This window comes from Dendropsophus ebraccatus, chromosome 6, assembly GCF_027789765.1.
Source record: "Dendropsophus ebraccatus isolate aDenEbr1 chromosome 6, aDenEbr1.pat, whole genome shotgun sequence".
Taxonomy (NCBI): domain Eukaryota; kingdom Metazoa; phylum Chordata; class Amphibia; order Anura; family Hylidae; genus Dendropsophus; species Dendropsophus ebraccatus.
The window spans coordinates 63,697,270-63,723,532 of record NC_091459.1 but is presented as its reverse complement, the minus strand read 5'-3'; positions in this window follow the sequence as shown (position 1 = coordinate 63,723,532).

Genomic DNA, 26,263 nt, shown 5'->3' with positions numbered 1-26,263 from the left:
GGGACCACATATGTTATTGTTCGGACTCTTTTCTAATAACAACATACAGATCTTCCAGGGGATATTCAGATTCAAAGTGGTTTCCTGTTTGTTCATAGCCAGACTACAGACAATTTATGACAGTCTGTAGTCTGAATCCCATTCACACAGTACATAAAGCCATGATCTGCTGTATGTGTCTGTTGTCAGGGAATTTGTGGGAAAGTTCAGCTATCCCTAGAAGTCCTATAGAAAATGAATGGATTCGAAGAGAATGATTCCTACACCGTTATATTGTACTTTACTGAATTTTATCTGGCACTAAGTGACTTCCCTCTTGTGTCTGTGCCCTAACTGGCAGCCAGAACAGGGTGATATGCTTAGATATTATCTTGTTATAGTCAGCATCAGTTTTGTTTAAATAATTAAATAATTCTCAATATGGTTTCCTGACATTGTAAATACTTTGTGTCATTTTCTGCTTTTAATAAGAAAAATTACTGCATTCTTATTAATATAGCTGATACAAAATAACAAACAAATATGAAGAAAAGTGATACAATGGGAGACCCTCACTATTAGAACAAAGAAGATATTTCATTTTTACAATTATAAAAAAAAAGTATATTCAACCATGGCAAAACTGCTACTTTACTTGGACTTATATATTTGATCCTTTATAAATCTATATATTCTTACAGTTAAAGATGACCATGATTCCATTCATTGATTTGTTGGTCATGAGAACTGGTATAGTCATCTCTTGAACTTTGTATTGGGATTTGTTACAAGCTGCACCTAAGTCACAGAGAATGTGATGTACCCAAATCATTCTGGATGAGGTTAGACAACCAGCCTTTAGGAGCATGTGAGTTCTGCTGAATAACCCGTGTCTTCTAATGGCCTTTTTTATGTGATTTTTTTTTTCCCCCCTGCAACACATGACAGTCTTATGAAAAACAAATCTGAGGTGGCCTAGTTGGTCTTTGTTTCTCAGAGCAAGAAATTTCTGCATCATTGGTCCCAGACAAGACTTCCATTAACTCCCAATCCATGATGGAAGCGCGCGGAACAAAAAAGCAACACTGTGTCCCATCCCAAAGACAAGCATGAAAACAAATGTTGCAGGAACCTGATAGAATAGAATCATCCGCTCACAGTGACTGCATACATTTACCTACCTCAGTGTCTATTCAGGGGGACTTTCCAAGCCAGTGTCAATAGAGATAGATTGGGCAGTGTTGCTATAGGAACAAATCAGCAAAAAAGTGATGGCTTCTAGGAAAGCAGAAAAATAAAGGCCATGTTTGTTCTTGTGAGATACGGCTACATTTATAACAATCCCTGAAGATGTGGGGAGCAGGACTAATTGGAAAACTGCAGAAGAGAGCAAACTTTCAGCTACTCCACACTCAAGGGTTTGCACAAAGAATTAACACAATCACTACCCTGAGGGTATTAAAACTCTTTACAGCTTTTAACATGACTAGTTCTACAAACCCTCCATCTGAAGAGTTTGCTACTTGTTTATTTTAAGTGTTTGTGTTTTTTTCTTTGTCACCTATAAGCACTGAGTGGTGCAAGAGGCCTGAGGAACAAGCACCATCACATTAAATTGATTCAGATTTTTTATAGAAAATGCATGAACGGATCCAAAGAAATAATCAGTTACAGAATCATAGGATTTCTTGTGATTCTGCAATTTTTTAAAATTTCAGATACATTTACCCAAATGCATTTATTTCTTGTCAGTTCTTAGCACTTAGCTCCACTAAATATTTCTGTCAGTGCAAGTATTTAGTAAAATTACGGTATGTTTTAGACATTGAGATACAATACAAGCTGCGATCAATGATGTACAAGTAATTAGCACTTATTTAAAGATTGATGGTGAGGAACCGATCCAGCCATTAACTTTCATCATTGTTGGAAGCACATCCTCTGTACACACAGGGAGATGCACGGCCAACAAAAAATTATTTTAAAACATGCATAATTCCAATAATTAACTAAGAATTGAACATTGCTCTGATTGCTGGATCTATTAAATGGGACAGCTATCAGCAAGTTCAGCTAATAACCACCCTAATAATCATCTTATATAACCTTAAGAAAGAAGTGACAGCCTCTCTAATGTTTGTCACATATAATCATTATATAATTTCTCACTATTGGACAACTGATGATCCAGTCACTTCTAAATTTATGTACAACTTGGCTTGCATGCACCCTCAGTTAGACAGTATTCATATTGGGAAATAGTTGGTGTCTTGTCTTTAAGTCTAAGGGGGAGATTTCTCAAATTGGCGTAAAGTAGAATTCTGTTAGTTGCCCCTAGCAACCAATCAGATTCCACCTTTCATTTTTCAAAGAATCTGTGAGGAATGAAAAGTGGAATCTGATTGGTTGCTAGGGGCAACTAAGACAATTCTATTCTCCCCCTATATGCATTATGTAATTTACTACTCTATACACTGTTTTGTAATATTCTGCTTCTTCCTTGGATAAAGAAAATATTATTTGAGCCCTCTGGCCTTACGTTTCATTTCCACTCACATGGAAACATTGACTCCTCCAGTTGCTGTAGTCGGTCCAGTCCATCTCCCCAGTTTATTCATCAAAGGTATCATCAGTTCATCAGTTATGCATCAAAGGTAAATATAATGCAACATTATGTAACCCAACATAAATCCTGTATTTTTGTACCTACATAGTTCCAGATATTTTTTTGACACAATCCTATACAGTATTTGCTATTCTTCTGGCATGAAAACTATTTACTAACCCAACCAAATGAAAATGCAATTTTTTCAAGCTACTAAACTAACTCCAGGCCACCAATTTCATAGACTATACCTGAAACGAAAAATATAAGCCTTGTGCTGCCCACATTAAATGACAAACTGCATAGGGATTTCAAAGTGCCAAAGTAACACTTAACCTCTATATATCTTCTTAATGAAGTCGGCATAGAAAGACACCATGTGATCCTTTTGTAAGAGAGCAAGCCAGTTACAATCTGGACTCACTAATAGGAGCTGTCACTTGGGCTTTTCCAGGTCAGGAGCTTGGAAGAGCAATTACATCAAATTGGTGGCTGCAGACACAGGGATAAGCCTCCACAGGCCAGGTACCTAAATCATTAGACATGGTCTTTTTCCATGATAAATTGTAGAAGAGAGTGAAACATGCTGCTAGTCATTAATCTGGGGCAATCAGCTTGAAAGCTGGCTTGTTTTATTCAGTAATTAACTGGTTATTTGAAGAAAAATGATACATAGCATAGCGTGCGCCCATACAACTGCCAACTCGTGGATGGTAATGTGGAACTGTGGGGAATCTCTAGAGAACAATTCACACTGTTTCAATTAAAGACATTGACAAATACTGAAAAATTACTGCAGGTTGGTATTGATAGAACTACTCTGATATATATACAGGGAATTGTGCTAAGCCTTTCCAAGATAAGGTATATGGTTTTGTATGTTTACTGTAAAGCACCTGGGTAGGAAAAGTGCTGAATTCCTAGAGTCACCTGCCAGTGTTAAAATTTATAAGTGAAGTATCCAGTAATAAGGATAGGGCTACATGGTGACTCATCGACTAATGATAGGATATGTGGTCAAACCTTGAACTACTGCAAGATGGCAATTGGCAGAAATCCAAACCTACTGGATTTCTATGTAATGGCCATCTCTATAATCACCTGCAATGTCAGCAACCCAAGATTGCTTTATATGTTGAATGACCCCAACTTCCAAAACGTAAAAATGTATGCAGTGTGCATAACAAATATGACTTTATGGGTAATATAATACTCTTCAGCATATGCCTTGCATTTCACAATGCAGGATTTGTATTACACACTTTAGGCAATGTACAGTAGATATAACAATGGACAGTGTTTACATCTGTACATGCTGAGCTGGCATTTCTTCCTTCTACCGCACAATCTTTTTAGGGCAGAGCACTCTAAAAATGCAGTAGGACTGGAGTGTAACAAGCTAAATACTTGCCCAGGAGGAGATTTATCAAACATGGTGTAAAGTGAAACTGGCTCAGTTGCCCCTAGCAACCTATCAGATTCCACCTTTCATTTTCCAAAGAGTTTGTGAGGAATGAAAGGTGGAATCTGATTGGTTACTAGGGGCAACTGGGCCAGTTTCACTTTACACCAGTGTTTCTCAATTCCAGTCCTCAGGCCTCACCAAAAGGTCATGTTTTGAGGATACCCCATAAAAAGAACACCTGTGCTAATACCTGATGCACTGAGTATCTCACCTGTGAAATACTAAGGAAATCCTCAAAACATGACCTGTTGGTGAGACCTGAGGACTGGAATCGAGAAGCACTGCTTTACACCATGTTTGATAAATCTCCCCCTTGGTGTTTTCCCGTATACAGATCCCATAACAAATGCATATGTATAGACTACAATAATATACAATATATTTACATCTGCGAATACTGAGCTGGTGCTCTGTTCATCCACCGCAAGAGCTTAGTTCTCCCTGATGTAAATCTGTTGCCTAAAGTTTTTAATGCACATTGTGTGAAATAATATCAAACTCTGCTCTCTCTAATGCAAATCTGTTGCCCAAAGTTTATAATACACATTGTGTGAAATAAAGAAATACAGTGAACTACAGAAATGTGAGGCATATGCTTAAGAGTATTATACTGCCCATAAGTATCAAAAGAAAAAAGAAAAATTGTAAAGGGCACTCACCATTTAAAACTTTAATCTTTATTCAAAACTTCTTAAAGGTGCCATAGCAGGATGAGCGTGGAAAGGGACGCCAGATCTTCCTAATCAGCGTACCTATGTTTCGCGTAATGTAGGTACGCTTCTACAGACGCATCTGATCAGCCCACATACCATATCATCCCCCACATGTCATAGAACAAAAAACAGTTTACAATTCATGCTATGTCAACAGTTTACATGTGGTGGCACAGCTCAGTTCCATTAACCTGAATGGAGCCAGCATAGATAACTTAAAGTTAAAATAACTTAATAACTTAAAGTTAAAATAACTTTTGACATGCCACCAGACATCAGAAGCAAAGTGATCCAACAGCATCCGGTAGCTTAAAGATCAGTAAAGTTTATTCAAGTAACAAAAAAAGGGCCCTTGTGAATGTTGCTTGAATAAACTTCACTGGACTTTAAGCTACTGGATGCTGTTGGATCACTTCGCTTCTGATGACACATGGTCTCCTATAGGGATAGGGGACCATCTGGGGTGCATCCCATTCTACTTCTGAGAGTCTGAACTTTTGTTTTTGGTGCTGTTGTACCCTCAATATATAGTAAGCCATCAGACATGTCAAAAGTTATTGATTAGAGCGGGTCTCAGTGCTGACATCCTCTCTCATCAAGAAATATAGCTGGGGAAATATCACAGCAGCGCAATTCTTTCTCCAGCCGGCGGTTTAGAACATTAAAATGTTCTGTACACGTCTATGGGAAAACTTTCTCAGGCTATATCTTTTGCTCCCAGGCTATAATTTTTAACATGCCCAATGACATATCAAAAGTTTTTTGTGACAGTGCCCATTTAAGGGCAGATATGATGATGTTTTTTGAAGAAAGGAACATTTTTAAAAATCCTGAATAATCCATTCAACCAGACTATTTCTGCATACATATCATGTTGGGATAGTAGCTGTATATTTCCTAATCTATCTATCTATCTATCTATCTATCTATCTATCTATCTATCTATCTATCTATCTAGCATGCAGCTACAGGCAACAGCAGTGAAAGTATTACCTCAGAACCAATTTTAGGATATATTAAAAATAATAATACACATATATAATGTTAACATAAGACTATTTTCTATGCATGATAATATTTTATATATCTAAATAAAACCACTACCATTATGACAACATAACACATCTGTTCTGAGGAAGGGAGAGTGTCTCCCGAAACATGTCAACCCCATTCTAAATTTTATTGAAGTACCATTTTGTTTTCTTAAATATCGCAGTCCTTTGTTGGTCTTCAGTGGCAGCGCTGGAAATATCCTACCCATTTTTTATTTATTTTTACCTTATCTCATTCTTGATACGAGCCCCCACTGAGGGAGCATCCCGTTGGATGGTACGTCTAGCCTAGCAGACGCTGTTGCCCCCACTCCAGCTGGATATCTACATTCATCACGTATCCTATCTAGGGTGATGAGCTACAAGCCCAAGTGGCTATAAGGTGAGCGCAATACCTTTCTCCCCTTTGTCACCATTACCCTCTGGTATTACATGTGGGCCGGTGCCTTGTTTTGTATAATAATACGTTGCCTAATAAATTGCATCTGAAGAGTAAGTGTCCATTAGTACTCTGAATATAACTTAAAAATAAAAGAATTGCCATTACCACTCTGGCCTACGACACCTAGCCAATGATGCTATCTTAGTGATTATAGTGCTAAAGCTTTGACTTTGTGCCCTTGACTTTGACTAGTGCCCATGTTATATCTAGCTCATAAAACTGATAAAACATACCGCTCGGATGACCCATTTTGCCCGCTACAGGATTGATTTTATGACTCAAGATGTTACACAGATTTATACAATTATATACAATATACAACTATATTTACCATTTAATGAAGGCAAAGAAAGTATATACGGTTGGTTGAATGAAGAGGTACGGTTGTATAACAGGTTCATGATACACACTTATTAATGGGATTACTTCATATGGTTTAGTCTAAGAACTCTTTTGGTTTGATCCAGAGTACTACCTACAAATGTACTGAGTATCTATGGGGTCATCAGTGGCGCCTGGTGTTAGAATTATAAAAGTATAGCAAAGAGCCAGTTAACAAGAGCAAACTGTATTGTCAGTACAGAAACAGAAGCTACTATAAGAATTAGGCACTAAAGCTAGAATCAGAAAACAGCTAGTGCAAAGAAAATTCTTCTGGAGAAAGAAATTAGATTGTTTGGATGAGATCTGCATTCTTTGAAGTATCTCTCTTGTGTGTATAATGTTGGGCTATTAATGATTTATTAGTATTATCATTACTGCTCATGTATATATGATAACTTGATATATTTTTGCCGTTTGCCTATGGGGGCATTTATCGGTTTATGCAAAACGCAGTCTGTGAAAAATGAAAAAAAATTGTCTTTCACAAAAATGTAGCAGTTTGTTACATGTGCTCAACAAGTGGGTGAAGCTTGATGTAAAGAGAATTTGACAGGAGGGCAGTGCAAACCCATCTTCACTCTTTTCCTATATTCCAATATTCGCTTGTACTATTGATTTCTGCAAAGTTGTTTGAAATGACAGAATATATCTATATATGATCTAGTAAAGCCCCTATAAGTAATACGATAAACACAACTAAATGCGCTAGCTTGAAGTTGTTACCCATCAGTCTCTAACGGCAGCAAAATAAATATGTGATCCAATATAATACTATGATATGGGGTGTTTATCTACACTGGCTGAAAACCAGGATGAAATAAATGAAGTGAGAACTGGATCCTCTTTACACAGTTTATTTTTCTTCTTTCAAATAGCACTTTGACCAGCACATAAAGACTTCATTTATTTAACTTTGATTTCCTGAATCAGAGAATCAGTGAGGTAGTTGTCACCCCGCAGAGTAAGGATCACAATGCTAGGAGCTTGGAGAAAGGACAGTTAATGAAAAACTTCACCAGGGATCCAGATATGAGCCTGCATGCTTCCACCGGCCCACACAGAAGCCTCAGATCCCTTAAGCTGCACTTTGAAGAATGGGGGCAACAGCGTGTTGATGAAAGCAAGGTCACAGACCACTGGGGCCTCTTCTCTGTGCTGGGCCTTCAAGTTAAAAATCATTGAGGTTGTTTGACTAAACTTTACAAAATCCTCGAACATCTGATTAGAAGCCAGAGAAGGGCATTATCTTGCTTTACATATCTGCTCATTTGAGTTCAATTTTTAACTCTTTTTCCATGGGAATTAGACTGTGAACAATATCACAGCTCTGAAAGGGCAGATGTTAAGACCAAGCAGTAATAATGGAAACCTTTGCACCCTGTAGATAACACAGCCGAGTAGCTTGGTTGTCTTGGCTTATTTAAATATTTAAGGGATGTTCTATGTACAATATAAAGTCTTATTTGTTTAATTATTTAAAACAAATATCAGATCATATAGATTAGTTCAGTTATGTCGGTAGGAAGGGTCTGCCGAGCACTGCCTACTGAATTTATATTTATGACTGAAAGGCCATTACATGGATGTATCATTGTATAGTAATGTGTAAATAAATATATGTATATGTATATATACATCTCTCTCTCTCTCTCTCTCTCTCTCTCTCTCTCTATATATATATATATATATATATATATATATATATATATATATATGCTCATTCGCTTTACACTGCTTTTCTGCACACTGCAGCCAGCATGGTGGCATAAGTCGTGAAGTCTCCACTGATTTTAATGGGAGCTTTAAAGTGATATCCAAAGTCTCCATTTGAAACCATGTTAATTTTGATACAGAAATCATTGTAGTTTTCACATCAAAGTCCACATGGTTTTTTCTTGTGTTCATACCCTTAGAGGCTTTTTCCAAGATGTAACATTAACATTCCATGAATGAAATAAAATGAAGTGGGGGAAGGGGTGGCCGCAAAAACGATAAAAAGATGCTAAATACAGTTCCAAATACATGTATGTGCAGCTGCTGCTGGTTAAATATACTATTACATGACTCCTAACTGAAATGCAATACATACTCATGCCAAAGCAAGGGGCACTCCTTGGTTATTAGAAAAGGTTCCTTAACAGGACTATTATAACATCTATATACCCTACTAGTCTATCATGACATAGGACTATGTATATGTGGTGTCCCACCACGGGTGTTGCTATTGGTTAAACCCTTCGTAAAAGCCTGTGCTTTTAAGTGTAAGTGGTGATGTAGTAGTACCAGTTTTGCCACAAGATGTCATTAATGCAAGTATGTATACTTAGTTATTGCACAGCTGTAGTACTCAATAGGCTTTTGTTTGTTTGTGCACCACATGGATCTGTACGCCAATGAGAGTTCTTTATTTTCTCACCTATCATCTCTCTCGTTACTTTTCACATACTCACTCCTCACCCAAACACAGCAAACCTTACATGCGCTGTAGGAAAGAAGTCACATGAATAGAGGAATTTTAGGGTCTTTTGTCTTTAGACTCTGTAGAAGAAGAACACCAGCCAGAATGCTCTCTATAGCAGTCCAGTTAGGCCCTGGCCCCTGCTAGGTCCCTAGTCTACACGCAGAACACATGTACCTAGACACAGTTTCTTCTGAAGCAACTCCACTAAACACTATGCAGTGTTAAGCTTCCACTACAGGGGACAAGTCAGGGATCATCCTAACCCAAACCATGGACAAGGAGAGACACAGTGCAGCACAGTATTCATAAGAAAGTAAGGAACTGATGCGGATAGAGCAAAGTTGCTAGAAGCCTATGGACTCTATCTCACAGCGCGGGTGTAAGCAGGGAACCCTCAGCATTCCACTCATCCCAGGTAAAAAGGTCTGGGGCTTGTGCCACCTTTTAAGATGGGTCACTCAACACTGGTGGGCAATATGTGGCGCAAAGACCAAAGAGTCAAAACACAGGCACAAGTATTCTCTTTACTCTCAAGTATTCTTCTATTTCTACCTCCGAAGTTCTGGCAGAGCACAGTACTACTTGGGTTGGGACTTTCTCAACATCCTTCTCTCTACTCTTCTGATCCTCTCCTCTACTTCTCATTATGCAACCCAGTAAGCACGACTGTACCACTCCCACTACTCTCAATACAGATCTGGATCCTAAAGTATCTTATCAAGTGTAAAGTGTTGTATCAAGGCAAAGCTGTATTATCTACTGCCTACCTCAAGTATCTTCAGAGTAAATAAGATTATACTTATGCTAAAGAGACTGTGATTCCTCATCAAGCACCGACACAGCACACACACACTCCTTGGGTCATCTCCCTTTTTTGTGGGTGACAGTACCAATAGTCCGGTTGGGTCACTACTCCACTCCGGACCACTGTAATAAGTACCCAAGGGACCTGCAACAGCCCGGAAGGTTACTGACTACAGGGGAACAAGGTATAGCCAGCCCATTAAAATTAAAGCAGGTGTGCCACCATACCTGTGTGCCCAACCGACACTGGCGTCACAACAGATTACCATCATTGGGCAAGGCTATATTTCAGCCAACCACGATAGGACTGCTGGTACACCTAACCATCTGTCAAGTGACCGGCTGTACCTCCACACCAGGGGTGTACACCACATATGCTCTTAGCTGTAGGGGGTGCAGTCCTTTTGCCCAAAGGCCCTTCCACCAAAAAACACAACCCGAGTATAATAAAAGATACATAGTAGGTGCAGTCCCTGTAAATGGCTGACTACTAAGCCTTGAGAGGGGTCTGTGAAACCAGCGTACTCACAATCGTCATAGAAATTAATCACATCTACTTCTAACCTATTTATTGTAGTTTATAAGTATATGCGGCCAACCATAATCTAAAGCGGTTAATAAAAGTACAGTAAACGTGCGCCAATATATCATTGATTGCATACCTTACAGCCACGCAATACAATTGATAATATTGTACTTGCCATGTGAATATGGATTATAGTAAAAGCATCAGTATTGTGCAAACAAAGATATAACATACATGACTGCTTTTCCACTTGACAGCACTAAATGACTGCTTTGATCTATTACGTGTAGTGGACAGCATTAGGGGGCAGGATTGTGGTAAGCTGATTGTATGACCTCAGCACAATGCAGGGCACTGGCAAAGACCCCTCTGTGTTTGCAGCAAGGCACGTGAGTTTAAAGAATTAAATTTCCAGGCCATTGTCTTCGTCTGCACTATTGCTATGCTTAAGTTCAGAGCCCCATGCGTTACCTTTTATTCTCTGTGCAGGAAGTTTCTTCGGAAATTCATTACATTCATATTGTAGTAACATCTCATAGTGCTCAAGCTTTTTGTTTCTTGACTTTAAGGAGTCAGTAATGCTAAGTTTACACGGAGCGATAATTGGCACGATCGCACGATTAACGATTTAGAAGTAACAATTTTTTTTATAACGATCAGCGTTTAGACGGTACAATATATCGTACGGAAAAATCATTTTGCGATCGTTTTGCAATTGCGCACCCGCAGCCCGGCCCGCCCGTAGCCCACCCCCCCGCTCAACCGCAGCCCCCTGCGCCGCCCCGATCGCCACCTCCACCGCTCCGATCGCCCCCCCGCCGCCGCTCCGATCGCCCCCGCCGCAACCATACTTTACCTGCTCCACGTAGCAGGTCTTTCACATCCCCGGCTCCCCTCTTCAGTGCACTGATTGGCTAAAGAGAGGAGCCGGGAATTTCAAACGGCTCCTCTTCAGCCAATCAGTGCTCCTCTTCAGCACTGATTGGCTGAAGGGGAGCCGTTTGAAATTCCGGCTCCCCTCTTCAGCCAATCAATGCACGGCAGCACTGATTGGCTGAAGAGGAACCGTTTGAAATTCCCGGCTCCCCTCCTCAGCCAATCAATGCACGGCAGCACTGATTGGCTGAAGAGGAGCCATTTGAAATTCCCGGCTCCCCTCTTTAGCCAATCAGTGCACTGAAGCGGGGAGCCGGGGATGTGGAAGACCTGCTACGAGGAGCAGGTAAAGTATGGTCGCGGCGGGGGCGATCGTAGCGGCGGCGGCGATTGGTGCGGCGACGGGGGTGGCGATCGGAGCGGCGGCGGGGGTGGCGATCGAGCCGGCGCAGGGGGCTGCGGATGAGCGGGGGGCCGGGCTGAGAGCCGGGGGCCAGGTGGCGGCCGGGGCATCGCACAACGACTGTTTACACGGAACGATCAGCAAATTTTTTTCGAACTACGAACGACGATTTATGAACATGTTAAAAGATCAAAATGAACGACTTCTCGCTCGTTATGCGATCGTTCGCTGCGTTTACACGTACGATTATCGTTCGAATTCGATCGTTATTGTGCAAATTCGCACGATAATCTGACAGATTATCTGCCAAAGATTTGAAGCAAAAGCCCAAAACAGTCTGTAAACAGAGATCAGGTTATAAAGGAAAGCCTGAGATTCTTCCTCTTTTCAAATCCATTGCTGGCTTTGGCTTCAAATCTTTGGCAGATAATCTTTCTGTGTAAATGGACCCTAAGTTTTCTTGCATATAAATTGAAATCTCTGGCCATGTTTACATGGCGTAAGAGACCGGTCGTTCCTTGACCCGGCCGGGTCACGGAGCGGCCGGTTTCTGAAAAGATCATCCTGGGCGTTACTGCAGTACCAGCCGGATGATCTTTCGGGCCGCAGAGTCCTGATGCAAGCGCATCTGTGTGCGCCCGCATCAGAACTCCCCACAGCACACAATGAAGCAAGCGGCCGGAGCCACTTACTTCATTGTGCGAACTGACAGAGCTTTCTGCGACCGCTATTCACTGAATAGCGGCCTCAAAAAACTGACATGTCAGTTCTTTGCAGCGCTGCTGGAGATCCCGGCTGGAGCGTATAGGCTGTGTATACGCTCCAGCCAGGATCCCAGAGAAGGATAAGCAGCGCAGCTTTATGATTGCAACAACAACCTACTTTTACGAAAAGTTATGTTGTGTGAACATAAATCACGGTCTGTATAAGCTGTTGCTAGAAATTGCGCCTCCATTTCATTATTCATGAAGGGTAGATTAGCTTTTCTTGTTGCAGATGTTCTAGTAAATTAATTAAAATTTTTTAAAAATGTTATGGCCTTGGGAGGGTTTTTACAAAGAAACTGTACTGAGCCACAAAGAACCTTTGCAGGTGCACATTGTGGATTCTGTCTGTTACTGTATAGTGCTTTATGTGGTGCTATGCTATGAAACTATTCATTCAAGAGACCCCCATACACATACTCTCCAAGCCCAGACCAGCTTGGAAGCTGGGAGAACGAAGGAACGCCGGGGGTTGCACTGAGCCAGGTGTAGACGTGTGTGTGTGTGGGGGGGCATACAGGAAAATTGAGGCCCCCACGAATGCTAACAAGGCCCCTGCACTGAACATTTCTGAGTTCATCACTTAGAAAGCATTAAGTTGTGTTTTATACACTTCTGGAATTATTTCTTATTTTTTCACAAACACCATATAACATGGATAAATAGTCTGCATGACCATATAAATTGGCTATGGCATAACTCTGCGGTGTTACATGGACATGGAGTCCCCTAGTGGGGACTAGGACAGGGCAGGTAATATTACATCATAAAAAAGAATGGTCTGAATTGTCTTTCTCACTTATACAAAGAAGTTATAACTATTTACTATCCGAAGTATTCTAATGTAGAAGTTAACACCTTTAGGCAAACAGGCCTGTGTTATATAATGTCCCCTAGTAATATCTTTGAATAGCAATGTCATGCAATGGTAGGCGTCAGTCTGCCTTGATACATAAATTAACAGCTTGATACACTATCATGCAGAAAACACTCCTTTATTTATTAAGTGTCATGTGGTCATAGAATAATTGATTTTATATTCATCGGGTATCTACCAGAAAAACACAAAGGACACCTGGAAATGAAGCCATCAAATTGACAGATGAAATCTCCATAGTGAAAGGTTGTACAGCCAAACCTATTAAAGGCGACTGCAGGAGCTCTGGACATGGGGTGTATGGGATTAACCTCTGACCCAATAGATCTGCAACATAGCTTTGATAGGAGTGGAAGATTAACCTATTTGTTACAAGAATGGCTTCCATGATGTTGATGTGTAAAAATGCTGCACAGTATGATGAAAGAAATGTAGGTAAAAAGCATAATATACACACTTAGGGAGGCATTTATTAAGTCCGGCGTTTTTTACGCCGGACGTAAAAATGCCCCCGCAGCTCCGGCGCTACGGAGATCTATGTAGAGGCGGACTGCCTCTACATAAATCCCGTGCGCGCCGTTGCGCACCGGCGAAAACCTACGCCAGCTGAGGACTGGAGTAGGTTTTCGGCGTACATTTTGGCGGAACGGATGATAAATCGCGTGGACTCTGAGTCCGCGCCCTCCGTTCCGCCCACTTTCCGCCCCCTTTCCGCCCCCTGGCGTACTCGGCGGAAAGTGCCGATTTGCGAATATTTTATTCGCAAATCGGCCATTTGCGTATAAAAAAATACGCAAATCGGCACTTTCCGCCGAAAATCATCCGTTCGCCGGATGATACATGTGGCCCTTAGACTATGTTCACAACGTTTTTTTTAAGTAAAGAATGGATGCTGATTGCAATTGCCTCAGTGTCCGTTCTTTACTGCAGGGGCAGCATTGCATTGAAGTCAATGCAATGCCATCCACTGTGTTCTCACGTCGTTATTCTAACGCAAGATCTTTAGTACGGGTGTTAGAATAATGTGCCTGTGAATTATCACTGAACAGCGTCTGGAAACATCAGCTGTTCACACAATGCAATGTGCAGCGCGGCCGCACTTTTTGAGTGAATGGCTAATTGATTTGCGGGCACAGCCGCCGATGCCCGCAAATCAATTGTGAAAAAAGAACGTGCCTGCAGCCGATACGGAGTGTAGCCTGACAGCCGGCTATTTAACAGCATCCGTTGCTATGCAACGGACGCTGTTAAACGTTGTGTGAACCTAGCCATATACAGAAGCAAAGCAAAAAGTTATGATGTTAATTGAACAAAATTATATAGGGTGTCCCACTTTCTGGAGGCCCAGAAAAAAAACATTTGTCAGTTGCATTAGCTTTTAACCCTTAGACGACCCTGGACGTAGGGTTACGTCATGGAAGTCTGTCCCCAGACGACCCATGACATAACCTTACGTCCTGGGTGTTTCTCCCGCTATGAAGCGTGCTCCGGAGCGGAGCGCGCTTCATAGCAGGTGGGTGCAATCAGCAGCCGGGACCTCACCGGTAATGACACGCTGCAGCGATCGCGCTGCCGCGTGTCATTAACCCCTTAAACGCCGCGAACACGGCGCGACCGCGGCGTTTAAGTGTAAGTGACAGGGGGAGTCCCCTGTCACTTACCGATCGGGACCCCCGCAGTGTGACTGCGGGGGTCCCGATCGTTGAAACGGACTGCCGGAGGTCTCTCACCTGCCTCCGTGCGGTCCGATCGGCGATCTGCTACACTGAGCCTGCACAGGCAGGCTCAATGAGCAGATCGCCGATAACACTGATCAATGCTATGCCTATGGCATAGCATTCATCAGTGTAGAAATCTAAGTATTGTATGTACAAGTCCCCCAAAGGGACTTCAAAAGTGTAAAAAAAAAAAAGTTCAAAACACTAACACACTACCCCAAAGCCCCTCCCCCAATAAAAGTCTAAATCACCCCCCTTTCCCATTATATAAATAAAACATATAAAAATGAATAAATAGATAAACATATAATATACCGTAGCGTGCGGAATTGTCCGATCTATTAAAATATAACAAGCGTCATTGTGACCGGTAAACTGCGTACACGAAAAGAGGGGAAAAAGTGCGCAGATTACCGATTTTATGTTACATTATATATTTAAAAAAAATCAATAAAAAGTGATCAAAACGTCCGATCTTCACAAATATGGTATTAATAAAAACTAGAGATCATGGCGGAAAAAATGACACCACATACAGCCCCGTAGGTGAAAAATTAAAACCGTTATAAGCGTCACAATAAGCTCATTTTATTAATATTTAATTGGCAAAAAAAAGGATTTCATAAAAAAAAATATATATAACATTAGAGAATCTGTGTAACCTGCATATGGTTGTGGGCGGACTGACCTAAAGAGTAATAGTATCATGTCGCTTTTACCATATAGTGCATTACGTAGACACAGGAACCCCCCAAACGTTACCATATTGCATTCTTTTTTACGATTTCACCTATTTATATCTTCATAAATAATATATTTGGAATTCCATCGTACATGTTATGGTAAAATGAATGACGCCATTACACAGTACAACTATTCCTGTAAAAAACAAGCACTTACATGGCTTGTAGATAGAAAACTGAGAGTGCTAGAGCTCTTAGAAGGGGAGGAGGGAAAAACGAAAACACTAAGATCAAAATTTGCGCGGTCCACTGGGTCATTTTGGGCCTGGTCCTCAAAGGGTTAACCCCTTAAACTGACACTGTCACCCCCTTTTGTACATTCTGACATCTCTACACAGGTGTAAAGGGTAAATTTAGCAGTTTTCACACCTTATTTTATATCATACGTCATGGTGCTTGTTTCAGTAAACAGTGATCTTTTATGAACTGCAGATTGTGTTAAGTGGGCGGGGTCTCGCATCATTAGCACCACTTAGCCCCGCCCACAACATCACCATTGGCTCCGCCCCCTTGACGGCCATTGGTGGGCCGACCTAGAGGGGGTGGGGCCTACACCTTTAGGCCAGCCTGTTCTAATCGCTGGTGAGGGGGGGGCAATGGTGGCATTGTGGGCGGGGCTAAGTGGTGTTAATGTCGTGAGGCCCCGCCCACTTAACATAATCTGCAGTTGATAAAAGATGACTTTTTACTTGAACAAGCAGCATGACGTATGATATAAAATAAGGTATGAAAAACGCTAAATTTACCCTTTACAGTTGTGTAGAGATGTCAGAATGCACAAAGGGGGGTGACAGTGTCACTTTAAGGACTGGGTCTGAAATGGCCTTAAAGGACAAGTGCCATGAAAAACTTTTTCCCAGTAATTGAAGCACATTACAAAGTTATATAACTCTGTAATGTGCTTCAATCACCTATCTGCCTCCCATCCCTGCCTTTTCCCCCCTCCACCCCCCACCAGGAAGTGTCCTGAATCAAACAGAACTTATTACTGTGGTCACCGTCACCAGGCAGCTCCTTCTTGTGAGAATGAGTCATCAGCAGGAGGGCTGCTCTAGGTCCTGTTACACCAGCCTCCCCCTCCCCTCAGGTGACTCTGCTTGCTCAGCTTATCTTCTCTAGTGACAAGACTCCTTCACTGAGTCCACGGCAGCAGGAGAGAGGGTATGAGGGGAGGGGGGAGCTGCCTATGTGCTGAAGTCAGTGGGAGGGAAGATAAGCAAGTGAGATGTGACAAGTGATGGCTTGCAGTTGTTCAGCCAATGGGAGCTGAGCAAGCTTGTCACCTGACAAGGCAGGGGAGGGGGGAGGCTAGTGCAGTGTCCCAGAACATGCAGACTACTACTCCTATTATGGCCATTTCTCTTGCTGTGTCAATGCCTGTTCTGGTAAGTGTTTGCACTGCAACTAGTATTCTCTGGTAATGTGCATTCTCATGTGTATTCTCATGTATTCCTGTGTATTATTGCATTGTACAGTGGTATGCAAGGCTGTTGATCACGTGACCGTGCCAGTGCCCTGTAACCATGGTTCCTCCGATGGCAGACTAGCTCTGGCCAGGAGCAACCATGTGACCTCCCACTTCCTCCTGACAAGTGAGTCTTCCCCCTGCTTCCAAGCAAGGAGGATGTGTGTCGTCTCTCTCCTGCCTCAGAGCAGTTGGGCTTCTTCTCTGCAGCTCCCACTTCACCACTAGAAGTGTGGATCAGGTGCTCTGCTATATTCAAGTCTTCGGCTGTATCTGCCTGCTCAAGTGTCCGGAGTTCCTTCCCTCATCTGGGTGTCATTCCGTTATCTCTCCTCATCGCTACAAGGATTCACAGCAAGTATTATTCTCAAGCTAATCCACCCAGCAACGCTATCTCTCTCATACTCCTACTCCCATCATCCGGCACGTATTCTCACAGCCTATGCAGCACCACTCCTGCTTTATTTGTCAAAGCCTGCTATATACCCGGTTGCATCCGGACAGAACTGTTGCTACTAGTTACCTCATCTATAATAAAACCGCTGTTACTGAACCCTGGCATTGGTGTCCACTAACTGGTGCCCTGACTAGGTGCAGCGAAGAATCGCATGCCCATCATCACCCGCAGATTCCACAGACCGGCCCTACAGCTGTGCTATACCGTGACAAGTATAACCCCTGCAGCTGCCCCGGTCATTGCCCGCTCATAACACCAGCACTGCGGAAGTGGCCCCCAGGGGCCAGGGCATCGCATTTTTGGCATCACGAACAGGATCACGTACACCCCGCGGTGTTCATATTTGCTACCCCTCATCATCCTCAGAGACTCTGCTATTGCCGCGCTGCGGCCTGCTAAGGGGTCAAGTCAGCTGGGGACGCACTGTCTTCGCGCGTCCGCGTGCTCCGCTCAAGCTCCGCCCCGGCCCTGCAGTACCCAAGCCTTTGTTGCAGGAGGGAAGAAGATTGTGCCCGGACCGCCGGAAGTGTTGGTGCTGACTTCCGCCCTATCCCTCTCCGGTCCCGGACACCCTGCCTATCGGTGCCTGCTGTTCCCGCAAGCTCTCCTCGCCTCTGCTTTCTTCCAGGCGCCTTACACCGGAACCCCTCATCATGTCCACCGGCCATCACAGTGACTCTGACGGGTCCGGCAGTCCGCCGATGGCCCGTGCGTCACCCGCGGCTCCCGTTGCTATGGCTACCGCAGCGGTTCCGTTCTTCATTGGGCCCAACAATCTCCCCAGCTATAAAGGGGAACCCCACACGTTGGCTGCTTTCAAGGAAAAAATTTCCCGCACCCTTGAACTTGTCTCACTCTCTCCCACTCAGCAGGTGCAGTTGCTGCTAGGACAACTTGAGGGTCCCGCTGCAGAGGAGGTGCGGTCATGGCCAGCTACGGAGAAAGCTAATGTACAACAGATCCTGGCCCGGCTGAGTAAAGAATTTGAGGTACAGTCACCCACGGAGGTCCGCCTTAAGTTTTATGACCGACGACAAAGGCCAGGTGAGACCCTCAGAGACTATGCACTAGCACTCCAATCTGCCTACCGGGCCCTGAGACAGGTTGATACCATAGACCCCTCGGCTGTGGAGAGTATGATCACTGACCGCTTCATAGAGGGGGTGGACTCTAGACTCATCCAGAGCCAACTGCGTATGCTAGCTGCCCAAAACCCTACAATGCCTTTCCTGGGCTTCAAGACTCTGGCTCTTAGGGTGGTTGGCATTGACAATCCCTGTGCCGGCTGTACTCCGGGTTCAGATTCCCCGGACCCGGTGGGACCTATACCCTCACCTCCAGTGCCCACTATGGTTCCGCCGGTTTCCGCTATACAAGCTGCCCAACAGTCTATCCCGGCTAGCTCACCAGCGATCCCTGCTCTCCTTACGCAAGTGGTTGACTCCCTCTGCCAAGCCCTAAGGGGGCTACAAGGGGCCTATCCAACACCTCCACCACCACAGGACCCCTGCCCTGAGTATTCAGTTCCCGATCGGCCTCCTCCACAGAGACTTAGATCCCCTGAGCGCCCCTATTGCCGCCACTGTAGGCGACATGGACACTACCGCTCTCAGTGCTATCAGTTAAACGGGCTACCCCTGGGTCCGAGGGCCAACACCCAGGAGGTCGAGATCCAGGCCCGCAGGAAGCGCAGTGGTTCTCAAGGTTCCTCTCACAATGCCCGTATGTGACTCTCTGGGTGGACGGAGTCCCCCTGGAGGCTCTGGTAGATTCAGGTTCCCAGGTTACCACTATCCCGAGGCATGTGTTTGAAGAACATTGGGATCTGAGAACCCTAGGTCCAGTTGAGAAATACCGTCTGAAACTTATTGCTAGTAATGGTCGTCCTATTGTGCAACTAGGTTACTGGGAACCCACTGTCTGCATAGGGAAGCGAGAGCTAGCACGTCAGGGTATTATTGTTACTGAGGCTCAGGGAGATAGTGGGACCGTGGTATTAGGCATGAATATTATCCGTCATGTATTCACTGAAGTGTTGGATGCCTTGAATGCCTCTATGTCTTGTGCTTCTCCTCAGTACAGACAAGCCGTCCAGAAGACCATAAAAGTGCTCACCGCTCAGCGGAAGTTTGCCAATCCTCGAGGAGAAATCTGCCGTGTCCGCACTAGAGATGCTCGTCCGATCACCATCCCAGCTAACAGTGAGTTTCTCATCTGGTGCAGGGTCCGTCCGGGCCTCAACAATGCTGACTATGTGGCCCTTCTGGATGCTATTGAAATTGAGGGGCAACCTCTTTTCAGGGCCGCTAGAAGCCTGGTGACCGTCTCCAATGGTCAGGTCCCTGTCCGTCTAGTGAACCTTGGAGACTCCCCAGCTGACCTACCCAAGTTCACCACCGTGGCCATGCTATACCAACTCGATCCTGAGGACATCGTCTGTGAGGAGACCATCGCCTATCAGAGATCCATCCGTGGCACTCAAAGGGACTCAAACAGGGCTCTCGCCCCTTGGTGGGACGAGCTCCATATTGGCGATGCCAATACCCCACTTGAATACCTCCACGGCATCCTCAAGGTGGTCAAAAGGTATCACGAGGCCTTCAGCAAACACTCCCTCGATTTCGGGAAGACCAATCTGGTCCAGCATCGGATCAACACTGGGGACCATTTGCCTATCAAAGTGAAACATCGGCCAATTCCTCCTGCCAGCTATCAGCAGGTCAAGAAACTGCTCAAGGAGATGAAAGACTCTAACGTTATCCAAGAAAGTCCGTGGGCTGCCCCTATTGTCCTCGTGAAAAAGAAAGACGGTAACATCCGGTTCTGTGTGGATTATAGGAAGATAAACACAATCACCCACAAGGATGCCTATCCTTTGCCCCGGATCGAAGAGTCTATTGCTGCTTTGGGGTCAGCCGCCTACTTCTCCACCTTGGACCTCACCAGTGGGTACTGGCAGGTGCCCATGGCACCCAAAGACCGTGAGAAGACGGCCTTCACCACCCCCATGGGGCTCTTTGAATTCACCAGCATGCCCTTCGGTCTGTGCAACGCCCCCGCTACCTTCCAGCGGTTGATGGAAAGGTGTCTCGGCCATCTCAACTTTCAAAGTGTCCTGCTCTACCTAGATGATGTGATTGTCTATTCACGTACCTACGAAGATCACGTCCATCATCTGGCTGAAGTGTTCCAGGTCCTAATCGATCACGGCCTGAAAATCAAGCCTTCCAAGTGCCACCTTCTCAAACCCCAAGTGAACTATCTGGGGCATGTTGTGAGTGCTGAGGGAAAACAACCCGATCCAGAGAAGATCTCGGCTGTGGAACACTGGGATACCCCTAAGACCGTCAAGGAGGTGAGAAGTTTTCTGGGATTTGCCGGCTATTACCGCCGCTTCATTCCCCACTTTGCCCAAGTGGCCGAGCCCCTCAATGAGTTACTCCGGGGTTGCCCTCGAGAAAGCTACAACCGATGACTCCCCATCGAGTGGTCCGAACGGCAGGAGGTTGCCTTTCAAACCCTGAAACGCCTGTTGACCACGCCTCCTATCCTGGCCTACCCGGACTATAACCTTCCTTTCCGGCTCTACACGGACGCCAGCTTCCAAGGCCTGGGAGCTGTGCTGTCCCAGGTTCAAGATGGCCAAGAGAGAGTTGTAGCTTATGCCACCCGGAGTTTTCGGGGCGCTGAAAAGAACGACAACAATTATAGCTCCTTCAAGTTGGAGTTACTAGCCCTAGTGTGGGCCGTCACCGAAAAGTTCAAGGACTACCTGGCTGCCACCCCTGTTACCATCTATACGGATAACAACCCGTTGGCGCATCTCAACACTGCTCGGCTGGGCGCCCTGGAACAGCGGTGGGCTTCTCGACTGGCCAATTTCCAGTTTGAAATTAAGTACCGCAGTGGCAAGGCTAACGTCAATGCAGACCTCCTGTCCCAAGGGCGAAGAGGCCCCAGAGGACAGCGATTGGGAAGATGTAGAAATGCCTCCCTTCTATCAAAGGTTCGCTACACAGAGTGCTATTGATGCAGCTAGGCCTGAAACGCCTTCGCCTCCACCTAGGGCCTCGCAAGACTTGGCCAGGTGGCAGACCATCCAGGAAGAGTCCCGTGTCCTGGGGGAGATCTATGACTACCTCTCTACTGGTCGGGTCCAAATGCGTATAAAGAGGCCCTATCCTGATGTCGAGCTAAGGCGACTCTGGAGGCAAAGAAAGAGGCTCTTCCTACAGAAGGGACTGATCCTGCGGAACTCTCTTGACCCAGTCTCTGGGGAGAGGTGCCACCAGATCCTCATTCCCCGACGAGACGCTAAGATGGTGCTAGATGCCTACCATGACCGGTCCGGTCATTTCGGGGTACACAAGACGGAGGCCACTATCCGACAGCGGTTCTACTGGATTGGGATGAGGGCTGACATCGAGAACTGGTGTGCTGAGTGCCCTGCCTGTAATATCTCCAAAGCTGGGGGAAGAGAAGTCAGGGCCCCTTTGCATCCAATCACCTCCCACCGGCCGAATCAGCTAGTCGCCCTGGACCATGTGAAGCTGGCCCCTACAAGATGCGGGTATACCTACGCCCTCACCATAGTCGACCATTACTCCAAGTGGGTAGTAGTGGTACCTGTCAGGGACTTGACCGCCAAGACCACCGCCCTTACTTTTTACAAGGAGTATGTAAAGCACTATGGGTGCCCAGAGTCTCTGCTGACGGAACGGGGTCCGGCCTTCGAGTCACAACTTTTCCAGGAGCTGTGTGCCTACCATGAATGTAAGAAGCTCCGTACCACGGCCTATCACCCTCAAGGGAATGGTCTGTGTGAAAAAGTTAGCCAGGTCTTTAACAACATGCTCCGAACGGCTTTAGTGACGAAGAGAGTAGAGTGGCCCCACTTGTTAGATGAACTAGTGGAGATCTATAACAATACCACTCATTGTTCCACTGGCTACTCCCCGTTCTACCTCATGTTCGGCCGCCAAGGCCAACTTCCTCAGGACCGTGCTCTTGGAGTCCTAGCTCCTGACACCTTCAACCCCCTACCTGAAACTAACTGGGTTCGGGAGCATCAGAGGAGAATCCAGGATGCCCGGGAAATTGTTGACCGGAGGATGGGGGAGGCTCAGCAGCGCCAAGAGCATGCCTACAACCAAAGGGCGAATGCCACACCACTACAAGTGGGAGATAAAGTTTGGCTAAAGAAATATCATCGCTCTCACAAACTTGAAAGCCTTTGGGAGCCTGAGCCCTATGTCATCTCTTCTATCCCTTACCCAGAGACTGATGTGTATGAAGTAAAAAAACCAGGATTAGCCCCACAGACGGTGCACCGGAATAGGATAAAACGTTGCACTAAGGAGGACCTACAGGGCCTTACAGCACCGTGTCTGGTACCTGCATCCACGCCTACGGTTCCCCCAGCAGCTCCAGCTAAACCTCTCTCTCTGGAAGAAATGTTCCAAGTTGAACCGTTCCTCATGGCCATAGGCTATCCAGCGGTCCCTGTACCCATTCCAGTGGCCCCTCCACTTCCAATTGTGCCTCCAACAACTCCATCTCTACAACCAGACGCTGGGGGTGATCTTCGACCTGTACCTGCACCAATCACTGTTGAAGAGGATCCTCCGCTGAGACGGTCTGAGCACTCTACCCGAGGAATTCCTCCACTCCGCTACAGAGAACAGAGCCCTTAAACTGTTTTTGTTGTTTAACCGTTTAGTTCCTGCAACGTTCAAGGTTTGTGCCTGGTCCTCCTGACCAAGTTCCCTGTACTAACCAGCCATGAGCTGATGGACACTTACAATAACACAAGGTTCTCTATTGCCTGTCCCAGAGCCTTTTACATGGACAATGTTCCAATTGCCTAAAAGAGACTCTACCTAACAGAGACACTTAACCCATTCCTTCCTAATGCACTTTCCTGTAATTGTGTGTTCCACACAGGGCATTATTGCACTTATTTCATTATTGCACTTTTTTCTACTATTGCATTCCAGTGTTATCAAAGTCTTTGTATTTCCTCCTCTGAGTAAGCACAAGGTTACATAGATTGCCTCAGAGTAGAGCGCCTCTTTTGTAAAACAGTATATTTTTTCAGTGTCTGAGTCAGATAGCTCCTCCTCTGAGTAAGAGAAGTCAGTTTACATATACCTCAGAGAAAGTCCAGTTTATGTAGGAGTGTATTTTCTCATCCAGTCTCATTATTGTCTATATTATCTCTATATCTGGAAAGATTTAGTTGAGCCAGTTCGTATGCAGATTTTTCTCAGATTTTCATTCAGATTTCTCTCAGGTTTCATTCAGATTCATGTGAGCCAGTTCTCCTCAAGACCTTGCAGTATTTGTTGTCTTTTGTGTTTCCCTTCCTTTTGTTTCCAGTATTTGTTCACCTCCGTCTTGTCCCAACATAGTAGTTATCAGACATAGTCATACTTAACATTCACACTGGTCCATACATATCGCACCTTGGATGCCTTTTCGTGTGTTTGGCCTGTGGAGTACTTGTGTGTGTGATTGAGTGGTATGGTAAGGGAGCTCCCCATGTATGTTTGCTTTTATTATTTTGTTCTTTTCTCTTCCAGGTATCCAAGACACTACTCAGACACGCCAAGGTAGTACACAGGTCTTCACAGTTCTCTTTTCCAGTAGGGTAACACATTTAACAGAAAACCTACTGTCTAACTAACTGGAATATTGAGGGTCCTCCGCCAGCAGTTAAGTTGTCCTGGCTTACACGTCAGATGGTTCACGCACTAGCTACCTGGTCGCCAGAGTACGTTAGGCACCCCTAGGTGAAGTCCTGCCACTAGGGTTTCTCATTTTCTCTCTCTTCTCACCTGTGCCTTGGGCGTGGGAAACACACACCTCATCACACTCACTCTCATCATTCATTCCTGTTGTTTGATTGTCCAGTCTATTCATGTTTGCTGCCTTCTAGATTCGCCGAGGTCGGCTCAAATTTGCTAGGGAGGTATGCAGTGTCCCAGAACATGCAGACTACTACTCCTATTATGGCCATTTCTCTTGCTGTGTCAATGCCTGTTCTGGTAAGTGTTTGCACTGCAACTGCTGCTGGTTTTCCCCTAGTATTCTCTGGTAATGTGCATTCTCATGTGTATTCTCATGTATTCCTGTGTATTATTGCATTGTACAGTGGTATGCAAGGCTGTTGATCACGTGACCGTGCCAGTGCCCTGTAACCATGGTTCCTCCAATGGCAGACTAGCTCTGGCCAGGAGCAACCATGTGACCTCCCACTTCCTCCTGACAAGTGAGTCTTCCCCCTGCTTCCAAGCAAGGAGGATGTGTGTCGTCTCTCTCCTGCCTCAGAGCAGTTGGGCTTCTTCTCTGCAGCTCCCACTTCACCACTAGAAGTGTGGATCAGGTGCTCTGCTATATTCAAGTCTTCGGCTGTATCTGCCTGCTCAAGTGTCCGGAGTTCCTTCCCTCATCTGGGTGTCATTCCGTTATCTCTCCTCATCGCTACAAGGATTCACAGCAAGTATTATTCTCAAGCTAATCCACCCAGCAACGCTATCTCTCTCATACTCCTACTCCCATCATCCGGCACGTATTCTCACAGCCTATGCAGCACCACTCCTGCTTTATTTGTCAAAGCCTGCCATATACCCGGTTGCATCCGGACAGAACTGTTGCTACTAGTTACCTTATCTATAATAAAACCGCTGTTACTGAACCCTGGCATTGGTGTCCACTAACTGGTGCCCTGACTAAGTGCAGCGAAGAATCGCATGCCCATCATCACCCGCAGATTCCACAGACCGGCCCTACAGCTGTGCTGCCCTCAGGCCTATACCGTGACAAGTATAACCCCTGCAGCTGCCCCGGTCATTGCCCGCTCATAACACCAGCACTGCGGAAGTGGCCCCCAGGGGCCAGGGCATTGCACTAGTGTAACAGGAGAAGGAGCTGAGAGAAGAGCTTGGTGACGGTGACGACAGTAATCAGGTCTGTGTGAGTCAGGACACTTCCTGGTGGGGGGTGGAGGGGGGAAAAGACAGTGAAGGGAGGCAGATAGGTGATTGAAGCATATTAAGAGTTATATAACTTTCTAATCTGCTTCAATTACTGGGAAAAAGTTTTTCATGGCACTTGTCCTTTAACCCTTTAAGGACGTGGCCCATTTTCGTTTTTACGTTTTCGGTTTTTCCTCCTTGTGTTTAAAAGGTCATAGCACTTGCATTTTTCCACCTAGAAACCCACATGACCCCTTATTTTTTGCGTCACTAATTGTACTTTGCAATGATTGGCTGAATTTTTGCATAAAGTACACTGCGAAACCAGAAAAAAATTCAAAGTGTGGTGAAATTGAAAAAAAAAAAACGCATTTCTTTTATTTGGGGGAACTGTGTTTTTACGCCATTCGCCCTGGGGTAAAACTGACTTATTATGCATGTTCCTCAAGTTGTTACGATTAAAACGATATATATAACATGTATAACTTATATTGTATCTGATGGCCTGTAAAAAATTCAAACCGTTGTTAACCAATATACATTCCTTAAAATC